The sequence below is a fragment of the Neoarius graeffei genome, chromosome 2 (assembly GCF_027579695.1).
Source record: "Neoarius graeffei isolate fNeoGra1 chromosome 2, fNeoGra1.pri, whole genome shotgun sequence".
Classification (NCBI taxonomy): Eukaryota; Metazoa; Chordata; class Actinopteri; order Siluriformes; family Ariidae; genus Neoarius; species Neoarius graeffei.
In genome coordinates, this window is record NC_083570.1 from 116097039 (window position 1) to 116112635 (window position 15597).

The window sequence follows — 15597 nt, forward strand, 5'->3', positions numbered from 1 at the left end:
CATATTCAGTCAGAGAAGCACAGAAGGGAGGGAGATTATCTTCTCCTGTAAAAATGAGGGATCTGTAAGCTAGGAAAAATGCACAGATGGAGGGAAAGTTCAAGTCTTCTTTGTTCGAGATGAGAAAGACACCATTGCATGTCAGTGTGATCCAGATCGATTCACTGTGTTAGCTGATTCATCATTGCTGATAAAGAAAGCCTCAGTGTCAGACTCAGGGATTTACTACTGTACCGATTCTCCTGCCATCAATCTCACAGTCATTTCATCACAAGGTGAGTTGTTCACTCTCAGTGATGGACAGATTGGAGATTTTATTAGTTTCATAATAGGATTGACGAAACAAGAAACAAAGGGGAAGGGAAACGGCCGAGACACGAGGAATGAGGAGGAGACAAAACTGGACTATAACAAACAGAACTTTACTTCTGCTTGGGAAACATTCCAAAGAGAAACTAAAATGTCAACATTTGACCACATGAAGGGTTTTCTTAGAACCCATCTCAAATGTGAAATGTGATTATTTATAAAATGTTATGTTTCAGTATGTCCTCTCTCTCAGTCTGTATAATAAAAGGGAGACTGATGGGCTGAAGAACTTATGGCCATCTGGCAAGGAAACGCCTTTAATCGCTTTCTTTAACAAACACTGTATAATGTATATTGCATTTGGAGGAGATGATCAGAGACAAAGGAATGTGATTTCCAGAACAAAACCAAACTCCAAGACACTCTCTGCCTGTCTGTGTGCTTTCAATAGCACTTAGTACATGTCAAAACCCACAAAATAACCACAACTAATGGTTTCTGTTTGGGTTTAACACCAGACACACAGTAAGTGTTTCTACAGCAAGATTTTTACAAGCACTCATATATAAAAGATGTGTGTGTGTATATAGTGTATACAGCAGACTGGAATGTACATGATGTCTAAGGATTTCTTCCTCAGGTACAACACAATCAAATGAAACTTGATTTTGACTGAAAAAGTCTGTTTCAGTCAGTTGTTTTCTATTAATCTCTTACTTTTTTGAGGGCGAAAATACCCAGGGTGAGGCTCAAAATACCCAGGGCTATACAGTGGTGCTTGAAAGTTACTTACAGACATGTAATATTGGATCATTTTCCTCAATAAATAAATGACCAAGTATAATATTTTTGTCTCATTTGTTTAACTGGGTTCTCTTTATCTACTTTTTGGACTTGTGTGAAAATCTGATGATGTTTTAGGCCATATTTATGCAGAAGTATAGAAAATTCTAAAGGGTTCACAAACTTTCAAGCACCACTGCATCTGTGAGTGGCAAAAGTATGTGGACCTTTGCTTTCAGTATCTGGTGTGACCCCCTTGTGCAGCAATAACTGCAACTAAACGTTTGCGGTAACTGCTGATCAGTCCTGCACACCGGCTTGGAGGAATTTTAGCCCGTTCCTCCATACAGAACAGCTTCAACTCTGGGATGTTGGTGGGTTTCTTCACATGAACTGCTCGCTTCAGGTCCTTCCACAACATTTTGATTGGATTAAGGTCAGGGCTTTGGCTTAGCCATTCCAAAACATTAACTTTATTCTTCTTTAACCATTCTTTGGTAAAACGATTTGTGCGCTTAGGGTCGTTGTCTTGCTGCATGACCCACCTTCTCTTGAGATTCAGTTCATGGTTAGATGTTCTGACATTTTCCTTTAGAATTCACTGGGATAATTCAGAATTCATTGTTCCATCAGTGATGGCAAGCCGTCCTGGCCCAGATGCAGCAAAACAGGCCCAAACCATGATACTACCACCACCATGTTTCACAGATGGGATAAGGCTCTTATGCTGGAATGCAGTGTTTTTCTTTCTCCAAACATAACGCTTCTCATTCAAACCAAAAGTTCTATTTTGGTCTCATCCGTTCACAAAACATTTTTCCAAAAGCCTTCTGGCTTGTTCACGTGATCTTTCGCAAACTGCACACAAGCAGCAATGTTCTTTTTGGAGAGCAGTGGCTTTCTCCTTGCAACCCTGCCATGCACACCATTGTTGTTCAGTGTTCTCCTGATGGTGGACTCATGAACATTAAAATTAGCCAATGTGAGAGAGGCCTTCAGTTGCTTAGAAGTTACCCTGGGGTCCTTTGTGACCTCACTGACTATTACACGCCTTGCTCTTGGAGTGATCTTTGTTGGTCGACCACTCCTGGGGAGGGTAACAATGGTCTTGAATTTCCTCTATTTGTACACAATCTGTCTGACTGTGGATTGGTGCAGTCCAAACTCTTTAGAGATGGTTTTGTAACCTTTTCCAGCCTGATGAGCATCAACAATGCTTTTTCTGCAGTCCTCAGAAATCTCCTTTGTTTGTGCCATGATACACTTCCACAAACATGTGTTGTGAAGATCAGACTTTGATAGATCCCTGTTCTTTAAATAAAACAGGGTGCCCACTCACACCTGATTGTCATCCCATTGATTGAAAACACCTGACACTAATTTCACCTTCAAATTAACTGCTAGTCCTAGAGGGTCACATACTTTTGCCACTCACAGATATGTCTCATCTCATCTCATCTCATTATCTCTAGCCGCTTTATCCTTCTACAGGGTCGCAGGCAAGCTGGAGCCTATCCCAGCTGACTACGGGCGAAAGGCGGGGTACACCCTGGACAAGTCGCCAGGTCATCACAGGGCTGACACATAGACACAGACAACCATTCACACCTACGGTCAATTTAGAGTCACCAGTTAACCTAACCTGCATGTCTTTGGACTGTGGGGGAAACCGGAGCACCCGGAGGAAACCCACGCGGACACGGGGAGAACATGCAAACTCCACACAGAAAGGCCCTCGCCGGCCCCGGGGCTCGAACCCAGGACCTTCTTGCTGTGAGGCGACAGCGCTAACCACTACACCACCGTGCCGCCCCTCACAGATATGTAATATTGGATAATTTTCTTCAATAAATAAATGACCGAGTATAATATTTTTGTCTCATTTGTTTAACTGGGCTCTCTTTATCTACTTTTAGAACTTGCGTGAAAATCTGATGATGTTTTAGGTCATATTTATGCAGAAGTATAGAAAATTCTAAAAGGTTCACAAACTTTCAAGCATCACTGTATAGCCCTGGGTATTTTGAGCCTCACCTTGGGTATTTTCCCCCTCAAAAAAGTTAGAGATTAATAGAAAACAACTGACTGAAACAGACTGGAATGGAGGGGGAGGAGGGACATAAATGAGTACTGCACAGTGCACATACAAAATTTTGGCTACCACCAACAGAAGAAGAACATTCAGAACTGGCTGTAAGATGACTTCAGAAAAACAATCCACTACTGTTGGATTTTTCAAGATGAAAACAGATGGGAAGTCATCAACCGTGGATGTGTACAGAATGCAGAGGTGAATAAAGTACCCAACTTCATTACATAAGTCAAAGTACAAATCCCACTGGTCAAATGTTATTCCAATACAAGTGAAAATTGTACAGTCAAATTTTTACTTAAGTTAAAGTACTGAAGTACTTGCTTTTAAAAATACTTAAGTATTAAAAGTATATTTTCTGTTAACGCATTGTTGTATTATTGCCACAACTTGGCGAGCAAATCCATAGAAAGTCATGTGACTAACCAGACTGTATAGCTATGGCAACATTATCGCTAGCTCTAAAAGCACAGACAACTTCATTGCAAGCTTTCTCTTGGAATAAAACGTTTATACCTCAATATGCTTCCGCAGGTTGGATGGTGAGTTCTTGAAGGCCGTGGTGTGGTTTGTTTTAGGCAAATAAAGCAAACATTTAAAACGAAATGACTCTTTATTACTTTCAGAAAACTGAAACATGGGTTCTAGGTATAGCTGTGGGTGCGTGCATTCCCCAGAAGAACCGCCTCCTTCCATTCTGCCATCAACTGATCATGTTAAATAATGCTGCTGAGAACTTGATTTTATACAGTCTATGGATGTGACGTGACCCTAGTGTTTACTGACAGGCTGTCTCAGTGTCACTTGCGAAAAACCAATCACGTTTTAGAAAAGAAAAAAACAACCACTTTCAAAGCTGTTTCATAGTAACGAGTAACGAGGACCTTGATAGAAATGTAGTGGAGTGAAAAGTACGATATTTGCATTTCAAATGTAGTGAAGTTAAAGTCATAACTTTCCAAAAAATAATACTCAAGTAAAGTACAGATACTCAAAAAGTGTACTTAAGTACAGTACTCAAGTAAATGTACTTCGTTACTGTCCACTTCTGACAGAATGTATCAACAGTGTAACTTATACAATTATGTTGATGCACAAAACCTGCTCCGTGTTGCCTGCTTTTGTTGAATTTACAGCGTAGGGTCCATATGATTAGTGAACAAGGCAAGCTCAAAATTTCGAGTGGTTTAATGAATATTTCCAGTGGTGGTCGAGTCCTGCAAGTTGGCCTAGTGGTTAGCATATCTGCCTCTCGATCAGGAGATCATGAGTTCTACTTTTGGTTGAGTCATACCAAAGACCATCATAAAAATGGCGCCATCTGGCGAGGCACACTGCATTATAGATATGAGTGGGGAGTCAAACTCTTGCAGTTACCAGAGGACCCGCCCCCCACTGTAACCTTAGCTGTATAGGCGAGAGGCCCAGGGCTATAGAAGTGGAGATCAGTGCCGCCCAATGCACCTGAAGGGCCTGGTTTGTATTGGGATGGGAGACTGTCTGGGAAGACCAGGTTCTGGCACGGGAAGGACTTTGACAGTTGTGGTCTATTTGCCCCAACTAACTTTACTCAACAGGTCACCAACACTTTGTGTTCATATAGACACCCTGACATACAGTTAGGTCCATAAATATTTGGACAGAGACAACATTTTTCTAATTTTGGTTCTGTACATTACCACAATGAATTTTGAACAATACATTTCAGATGCGGGGTGGCACGGTGGTGTAGTGGTTAGCGCTGTCGCCTCACAGCAAGAAGGTCCGGGTTCGAGCCCCATGGCCGGCGAGGGCCTTTCTGTGCGGAGTTTGCATGTTCTCCCTGTGTCCGCGTGGGTTTCCTCCGGGTGCTCCGGTTTCCCCCACAGTCCAAAGACATGCAGGTTAGGTTAACTGGTGACTCTAAATTGACCGTAGGTGTGAGTGTGAATGGTTGTCTGTGTCTATGTGTCAGCCCTGTGATGACCTGGCGACTTGTCCAGGGTGTACCCCGCCTTTCGCCCGTAGTCAGCTGGGATAGGCTCCAGCTTGCCTGCGAACCTGTAGAACAGGATAAAGCGGCTAGAGATAATGAGATGAGATGAGACATTTCAGATGCAGTTGAAGTTCAGTCTTTCAGCTTTAATTCAGTGGGTCAAACAAAATGATTGCATAAAAATGTGAGGAACTAAAGCATTTTTTCAACACAATCCCTTCATTTCAGGGGCTCAAAAGTAATTGCACAAATTAAATAATTGTAAATAAAATGTTCATTTCTAATACTTGGTTGAAAACCCTTTGTTGGCAATGACTACCTGAAGTCTTGAACTCATGGACATCACCAGACGCTGTGTTTCCTCCTTTTTAATGCTCTGCTAGGCCTTTACTGCAGCGGTTTTCAGTTGCTGTTTGTTTGTGGGCCTTTCTGTCTGAAGTTTAGTCTTTAACAAGTGAAATGCATGCTCAATTGGGTTGAGATCAGGTGACTGACTTGGCCATTCAAGAATATTCTACTTCTTTGCTTTAATAAACTCCTGGGTTGCTTTGGCTTTATGTTTTGGGTCATTGTCCATCTGTATTATGAAACGCCGACCAATCAGTTTGGCTGCATTTGAGTACACAGTATGTCTCTGAATACCTCAGAATTCATCCGGCTGCTTCTGTCCTGTGTCACATCATCAATAAACACTAGTGACCCAGTGCCACTGGCAGCCATGCATGCCCAAGCCATCACACTGCCTCCGCCGTGTTTTACAGATGATGTGGTATGCTTTGGATCATGAGCTGGACCATGCCTTCACCATACTTTTTTCTTTCCATCATTCTGGTAGAGGTTGATCTTGGTTTCATCTGTCCAAAGAATGTTCTTCCAGAACTGTGCTGGCTTTTTTAGATGTTTTTTAGCAAAGTCCAATCTAGCCTTTTTATTCTTGAGGCTTATGAGTGGCTTGCACCGTGCAGTGAACCCTCTGTATTTACTTTCATACAGTCTTCTCTTTATGGTAGATTTGGATATTGATACGCCTACCTCCTGGAGAATGTTGTTCACTTGGTTGGCTGTTGTGAAGGGGTTTCTCTTCACCATGGAAATTATTCTGCGATCATCCACCACTGTTGTCTTCTGTGGGCGTCCAGGTCTTTTTGCATTGATGAGTTCACCAGTGCTTTCTTTCTTTCTTTCTTTCTTTCTTTCTTTCTTTCTTTCTTTCTTTCTTTCTTTCTTTCTTTCTTTCTCAGGATGTACCAAACTGTAGATTTTGCCACTCCTAATATTGTAGCAATTTCTCGGATGGGTTTTTTCTGTTTTCGCAGCTTAAGGATGGCTTGTTGCACCTGCATGGAGAACTCCTTTGACCGCATGTTTTCTTCACAGCAAAATCTTCCAAATGCAAGCACCACACCTCAAATCAACTCCAGGCCTTTTATCTGCTTAATTGAGAATGACATAACGAAAGAATTGCCCACACCTGCCAATGAAATAGCCTTTGAGTCAATTGTCCAATTACTTTTGGTCCCTTTAAAAACAGGGTGGCACATGTTAAGGAGCTGAAAGTCCTAAACCCTTCATTCAATTTTAATGTGGATACCCTCAAATGAAAGCTGAAAGTCTGGACTTTATGTCCATGTCCATTATATAACTATAACTTGAATATGTTTCAGTAAACGGGTAAAAAAACAAAATTTGTGTTAGTGTCCAAATATATATGGACCTAACTGTAATTGAATCATATGTTTTAATGCTACATGTAGCCTACGCAGCACCAGCCAGCCAACCATCCCATCACCAGCCTTTGGCACATTAATCACAGATAGGGATAAAATAGTTTTATTGTTTTGCCACACATTATTAATGTCAACATGCATTTGTGTTGAACAGATACTACACATGAGCTGCTGCAGTCCACTGAGCCTGGATGCATTGGAGAAAATGGCATTTATGTGTGTGTGTGTGTGTGTGTGTGTGTGTGTGTGAGAGAGAGAGAGAGAGAAGCTTGGAAAACATAATTATATGATCATAGTCTTGTGAGATGGGACGTCATCTGGGATTTTGAATGTTGTAATATAATAATGGAGCTTAGAATTTGTCTTTGTGGTCCTAAAGGAGAGAGACGTGAGTGAGAAATTATAATTTTGTTAAACTGATGATAAATTTTACAGATTATATTTAATAGTCAATTAGCACATGCTTCAGTTTCCTGAGACATTATGGGTTTTGATAATAACTTAAGTGCCTCAAATACTATCGCATGAATGCTGAAAGTCCTACCTTAATTTTTACATTGCAGATCAGTCAGAAAGGTCACAGGAGGACAAAGACTGTACTGAGGCAGATGACTTCGGGTCATTAGACACAGGGCCTAAACAAGTCAACCTTCTCATTTATCCAATGACTAGCTAGAAAAATCACTAAAGGTGTTATAACATTTGAATGTGTGTGAGTGATAATATTATCCTGTAAAGGATATCCTGTAAAGGAACTGTATCCCACAGTTATGGAACAGCCTTCCAAGTAATGTTCGGGAATCAGACACAGTCTCAGCATTTAAGTCTAGGCTGAAAACATATCTGTTTAGTCAAGCCTTTTGTTAATGGTGTTTATGAGGTAAAGGAGTAGATCTGGAGGGTCCTCAGACATAGAGTGTTTTGGTAAACTGGGATGTATGGATGCTGTCAGTCCCCACTCGCTTGCTCACTCGAGTTTGTTGACGGTGTAGTGGCTGGCTGCTTTATGTCCCGGGGCTCCCTCATGCCTGTGTTACCTTCTGGCTCTCTCCTTTTAGTTATGCTGTCATAGTTAGTTGCCGGAGTCCCTGCTTGTACTCGGTGCAATATGTATACTGCTCCTACTTATTCAGGTGACATTGGGCATACCTAACAACCTGTGTTTTCTTTCCCTCCCCCCAACCCCAAATCTGTCCCTCTGAGTTACATGGAGTCAATAGGAAATCTTTTGGTGGAGAGGGTGGAGACCTCGACTGGCTATCGTAACCTGCAGGGAATCGGCTGTCAGACATTCTGTCGCATGTCCCAGACCTGGTGAAATGTAACTGAATTGTCTTGGCCAGCCCTAAGGGTCCCATCTGCATCTCATCATTGCTGAAGAGTGTGCTCCCATCACCCAATCAAGCATCCAGCCAGAGCAGGTCATGATATATTTTTTACCATATTAACATGCCATTGTTGTGTGTTATGCCTAATGTAAAGACTCTCGTCTCTGCGAGCCTACCACACAGATTTAATACTTGTCATTTTTAGGGCATACCTAACAACCTGTGTTTTCTTTCTCCCCCCCCCCCCCCCCCCCCAAATCTGTCCCTCTGAGTTACATGTTGATCCTGGGATTGAGATGCTGGCCTCTTCTGCCCCTCGGACCTGCTTGATCCATCCTGGTGCCCTGTGTCTGGTCGGAGTTTTATCACACCACTCCTGTGAAGGATGGCCCCATGAGGACAGTTGAGGGTTATACCTGTTAAAACTGTTAATATTATAGTCAGGCTGTCTGTTGTTGCCCAAATGAGGATGGGTTCCCTTTTGAGTCTGGTTCCTCTCGAGGTTTCTTCCTCATGTCGTCTGAGGGAGTTTTTCCTTGCCACCGTCGCCACAGGCTTGCTCATTGGGGATAGATTAGGGATAAAATTAGCTCATGTTTTAAGTCGTTCAAATTCTGTAAAGCTGCTTTGCGACAATGTTTATTGTTAAAAGCGCTATACAAATAAACTTGATTTGATTTGATTTAAAGTTAGATATAACCTTCCCAACCTATCTGTGCCAATCTCCCTTAAAAAATATAATCTTCAGGAAAACCTGACCCAGCTCCTGGTCTTTTCAGTCGCTAGAAATGGCCCTGGGGTTCATGACAAGGGAATCCACAGCCATTTTTCCTGCTTTAAATCCCCACATTCAATTCATTAGCCCACTCTTTATGAGGCTATAGGACTGGGTTGTATTTCTTCAGAGAGCTCAACCAACACTGGCACAACTGTCACCCACAGGACAACCACAGTTACAATTAAAAATGATGATCATTGTAAGGGAGGCAGGCGTGGATGTAGGTGCAGGTAAAACCAAAATGTATTAAAGCTTTCAAACAAATCCAAACTGATAAGCAGAAACTCAGTGTCCGGAAACAGGCAATGGTCAGGCGATGAGCAAACAACATAAACCTGGCAGGGCAGGAATCAGGAGACAAGGAGAGGTATTTACATGAGAATAATTCCTTAAAGGAACAGTCCACCGTACTTCCATAATGAAATATGCTCTTATCTGAATTGAGACGAGCTGCTCCGTACCTATCTGAGCTTTGCGCGACCTCCCAGTCAGTCAGACGCAGTCAGACGCGCTGTCACTCCTGTTAGCAATGTAGCTAGGCTCAGTATGGCCAACGGTATTTTTTGGGGCTGTAGTTAGATGCGACCAAACTCTTCCGCGTTTTTCCTGTTTACATAGGTTTATATGACCAGTGATATGAAACAAGTTCAGTTACACAAATTGAAACGTAGCGATTTTCTATGCTATGGAAAGTCCGCACTATAATGACAGGCGCACTAACACCTTCTGTGCGCTTCGGCAGCGCATTGATATGGAGCTCAGATATCAATGCGCTGCCGAAGCGCGCAGAAGGTGTTAGTACACCTGTCATTATAGTGCGGACTTTCCATAGCATAGAAAATCGCCACGTTTCAATTTGTGTAACTGAACTTGTTTCATATCACTGGTCATATAAACCTATGTAAACAGGAAAAACGCGGAAGAGTTTGGTCGCATCTAACTACAGCCCCAAAAAATACCATTGGCCATACTGAGCCTAGCTACATTGCTAACAGGAGTGACAGCGCGTCTGACTGCGTCTGACTGACTGGGAGGTCGCGCAAAGCTCGGACAGGTACGGAGCAGCTCGTCTCAATTCAGATAAGAGCATATTTCATTATGGAAGTACGGTGGACTGTTCCTTTAAAAGTTGTCAGTAATTATTATTATTTTTAAAAACGACAGGTATAGTGCACTTCAGTGAAACTGGAATGAAAATTTTCAATGTATTTTTTCAGCTTTCAGTTTTGGTGGGCTTTAAAAAGTCAGAACTTCTGATTGAGAAACGTTCAAAACACAAACAAAACGTCAGAATGTGACTGTGAAGAGTTTTCCCACGACATCACACAAACATGAACTGTGATTATCAATGTTATGGTACATCTTCTCTCTCTCTGTTCATCTCTCTCTGTCTTCATATCTCTCTCTCTCTTTCTTCATCTTTCTCTCATCTTTCTCTCTCTTTGTCTATCGCTCTCTTCTTCTCTTTCAGTCTTCATCTCTCTGTCTCTTGCTGTCTCTCTTTATCTCTCTCTTTTTCCATCTGTCTTTCTCTCTCTGTCTCTGTTCATCTCTCTGTCTTCATCTCTTTCTCTTTGTCCCTCTCTCTCCATCTCTTTTTCTCTTCATCTTTCTCTGTCTCTTTGTCTCTCTTTCTTCATCTATCTCTTTCTCCTCATTCTCTCTCTTTATCTCTCCCTCTCTTTTTCTGTCTCTCTCTATGTTCATCTCTCTCTCTCTCCATCTCTTGCTCTCTTCATCTCTCTCTCTCTTTTCATCAGTGGCGGCTGGTAGTCTTTCAAACAGGGGAGGCTGGTCGGTTACGATATTTCCAGATTTTAAAACAAAAAAACATCAATTTTGCCCGTACTCTTGCCTCTGATCTGGCTGATTGTTGGCAGCGTCAAAACTGTGAAATAACAGGTTCTTTTGGCCCATTAGCCTACTGTCCAATATACATGATGGTGGTGTTGGGGGGGGGGGGGGGTATTTTAACATTTTATATTTTAAAATTGTGGCATGTTGTTTAAAAATTGATCATTATTGAAAGCAGCTCTTTGTCAGGAACCTCAGCAGTAGAGCTGGGTGCCACACATTTCATTCAATGACACTTTCCCTATATTTTACTTATTTTGACTGAGAAATGTTTTGACAATTTTGATAACCCTTCACTTTTAATCCAGGTCTGTAGTGTGAAATGTTCTCGGCTGTGTTTTTGTTTAAAAATGTTTTCCAAATTGTAGCTGTGTTTAATTCATATCCAGAGAAATATATATTCCAATATAATATACTCAGCATAAACATTTTAAATAGATTCTATATTTTTGGTCCATCCATGACATATTACTAAAGTAGCCTATTTACTGTTGTTGATGTGGGTCACTTGCTGTTAGCCAATTCACTTTCTCGTACCAGGAGAGCTGAAAGGAACGAGTATTATTCCCTACCTTTTTCACCAAGTCAATTTGAGGCGTTGGTCTACCCTGCTCTTTAATTTTAATTTTTTCCTCGAAAGGAAGACTGGCAAATGGCTTCGCCAAAATTAAATCAGCAATGCTTGGCATCCGTGCGCAGCTTTCTTGCTAGCTGACTAGCCCCCTCAAGTTCAAGTTCAGTCACTCAAATAAACAAAATTTCTGGAACTAAGATAGCAAACTTGACAACACTATATTTACACTTTATTTACAATGAAAATATATACAAACTAAAAAAGCTGGTAGAAACCGTATGTAATGAATGAAATCGAAATGTAAGCTGATCTCTTACAATACACCACAGCACTTGCGAATCCGCATGGGACTGAACTGAAATTCACCGCTGCCTGTCTATAGTTGAAACGAGCTGTCAATCAAAGAAAATATCCGGCAGCTTTCACCAATCACCAGTCTCCTCGTGGAAACTGCCATGTCCCTCCCATGTGAGGCTGGGAGTCCGTGGGCGGACGTTTTCGCAGTATTTGTCCAATAACCGTCTTGCATTTTGAGATTGAAAAGCGCATAGCTCCCAAATGCCATTGAAGCCCACTGAGGCTGCGCTGCATCGCGCTGTCACGAGGGGGAGAAACTCACGCACACATTAAAGTTATAAGGGCATTTTTAGAGGAGGCTGAGCCTCCCTCGTTGTCTTAGAGCAGGGGTGTCAAACCTGATCCATAAAGGGCCTTGTGGCTGCAGGTTTTCATTCCAGCCATGCAGCAGCACACCTGACTTGGCTCATTCAATCAACTGAACTGTCTTCACACAGTCAAATACTTGCAGCCACACCCACCCTTGATTAAAGGGTGGGTGTGTCAGTTGATTGAATAAGCCAAATCAGGGTGCTGCTGCATGGCTGGAATGAAAACCTGCAGCCACACGGCCCTTTATGGATCAGGTTTGACACCCCTGTCTTAGAGCAATCGCCCGTGCTTTTCATCTATCGCTCTCTCTTCATCTCTCTCTTTGTCTTTCTCTCTCCATCTCTTTTTCTCTTCATCTCTCTCCCTGTAGCTTTGTCTCTCTCTTTCTTCATCTCTCTCTCTCTTTGTCTATCTCTCTCTCTCCACCTCTCTCATCTCTCTCTCTTTCTTTGTCTATCTCTCTCTTAGCCTCTCTCTCTCTTCATCTCTCTCTTTTTTCATCTCTCTGTCTAGGTGGATTGAGTGAGGTTGAGCGAGGGCTGATGTTTGGTGGGGTTGGTTTAGTGTTTCTTTCCTTTTCCCTGGCTACAGTCGCTGCAGGCAGAGCAATCCTCCATCAAGCCTGGCAGGGAGGAAGAAACTCGGTCTTACTCAGCTCATATTAGACAAGAGATTTCATCAGCTCAAAAAAACCCAGACCTTTCAGAATAAATGTTTTATGTACTCTGTTTCTGTATTTTGCATTCTTCTTTACATTTGTATTCATGGGCGCCGCCGGGGGGGAAAGGTTAGAACAATTCTAGGGGCCCAGCACTGCCATGGGGCCCTTTAAGGGGCTGATAATATGCTTTTAATGATTTTAATAAGACTTTTGAAATAACAACAATGCAATATTCCATCTGGTAAAATGAGCTAATTGAACAAGGTTGTCTATTTCTTGAGTTCTTCAACATATTGTCATTTAACCCTCCCCCTTTTGCGAAATGGTACGGTCCAGTTCTGGTAGAAGCGCGATGCGTTAAATCTGTGTGCTGATCAGTGCAACGCTACTTGCTGCTGTGTTGCGGTGCAGCAGCCAGCCAGCCAGCAGTGGAGTGCGTACAGTCTATGATCGCTAAATATGAAGAGTGGCTGTCAAAAACGTAAAGAAAGGCAGCTGAAAGCTGAGAGGGACCGGAGAGGCAGGCAACTGGTCACTCTGTTTTTCCCAAAGAAAGGTAGCTATCGCTCACATGTGTGTTCAAAATATTAGCGAATGGTAAATGAACAGTATGAACGTGGTTGGATTAGCCTATCAAGAGAACACTTTTACAGTTTGTACAGTGACATTTTTTCCATTTTAATAACTGAACTGACTTGTGTGATAAACAAGATGAAATATTATGTTATGCTGGTGCTAATAACTAGTGCTAATAACCAGTTTCATAACTAATGGGGTGCCCTAAATATGCACAGATTCAGCCTCAGGGGGACCTCCGCCCTACCAAACCACTGAACCCCCCTTTGAAGAAGGAGGTAAGCAGCAATACAACCCATAAATGCTTTAGGATTGAAGTTTTTAATGAGCGAGCGCCATATACAGTTTGCTAGATTAAAGTGTTGCTAATAACGGACACCAGTCAAGTGTTTGACATGGTTACGTGTGTGGAATATTCACACGTTCTAAACCATTGGTTTCAAATTGAGGAGCTGGAGAAAACTTTTTCTATGATTTCTTAGCAGTCACATCACACATTTCACTACCAATTGTCCTAGCACAAGAAGGCATGTGGCAAAATCTTGAATTTTCATTTGTGATTGTAAATGCACCAGAATTAGTCACTGACAAGTTTTCATCTAGTCCCTGGTAGGTTAATACATAAAATGTAATAACAAAGTCACAAACTCAAGGTCCATGGGCTATCAAAAGTCAAATAATGACAATAGTGCAATTGTGACGAGGGTGGGCAAAGTTGGAGGGCCCAAAATTCTAATCTTTCATGGGGCCCAAATTTTCTGGCGGCGCCCCTGTTTGTATTATATGAAACTGTAAATTGCTTGACTGTCAAACTACCTGCTTGCAAACCTCTCTTTTATATTATATTCTCTTTTTTTCTAAAAACTCTGTAAATATCGATTGAAGCTAATAAAGGATATATGGCAGATAATATGGGATCTTATTTATCAGCCGTGCGTGTGCATAGTTCAGTGTGAGACATGCATGTGTGAATGATCAGATTATCCTTGTGTGAGATGATGTGTGTACAGACCAGCAGTGTGACCTGCATGTCGCGGCTCAGACCTGCAAAATGATATCCAAACCAGCTGACGTGCCAAGATATGAAAAAAACTGCATCAGGAAAATCTAAAGAGTAATGTCAATAATTAGAATCTGTTAGGATTTATCGAAGATGAAACTTGCCGAAAAATGTTTTTTTAATACCAACACACAGACTGTACAATAAAACAAGACAAAGACATTAGCTCACAGACAGACAGTGAATACAGGATGTGTAATGAACAAAGGGAAGCGGTAGAGTTTTAAAGTGCAAATTAAACCCTTAAGTGATTTATACAGTATCAGTGATTTGTAGTACATACATCGCACCAGTCAAAAGTTTGTACACCCCTACTAATTCATAGTTTTTTTCTGTATTTTGACCACTTTATTCACTGCAGAACAATACTGAAGACACCAAAACTCCAAAACAACATCCGGAACTATGAGATGAACAAAAAGTGATTTAAAAAATATCATATTTTAGAATCCACCCCAGGCTACAGGAATGACAGACCAAACTAGAAATAAGGGGATATAAAAAATCAGAACAGCAAAGATAACAGAAATAAAAGCGCAATGTCAAAAAAAGACAAAATGCAGGAAAACCAAACCAAAAACAGATTAAAAAAATACACAAAAACAAATAAGTGCGGATAAAAGCTGATAAGTGTTTTTGGACTGATTAAACAGGTACATGTATATATACACGCACATGTGTAGGGCCTGTATGTCTTCTAGTATGTATGGGGTTAGTTGATTGGGCTTCTCTGCTGGTTATGCTGACAAGTGACGAATGAAGTCTGGTCTTTTCAGTCACAACAGTCTGACTACTCAACCACCTCAGAACCTGCTTCCTGGCATTTCACATACCGAGATTTTCTCATTGCTTTGACAGACCTTCAAGTTTACAAGCCAAAGACAAGTGACAGCTGCTGTCATGATATGCATGTACATATGGAACTTAGTCTTTATAATTATTGCTCTCCACCGTATACACACTCTGTTAAAATGATCGTTTTTTCTGATGTAAAAAGATGAGACTACGATACATAATTTCAAAACTTTTCCCACCTTTACTGTGACCTATAATCTTAGACTTAGACAAAACTTTATTTATCCCCGAAGGGCAATTAGAAGGGCGAAGAGCGGTACATTAAAAGAGCAAGAAAATAAAATCATAAAAAGAATAAAATCACAAAAATGGGTGGGCAAACAAACAAACAAACAAACAAACAAACAAACAAACAG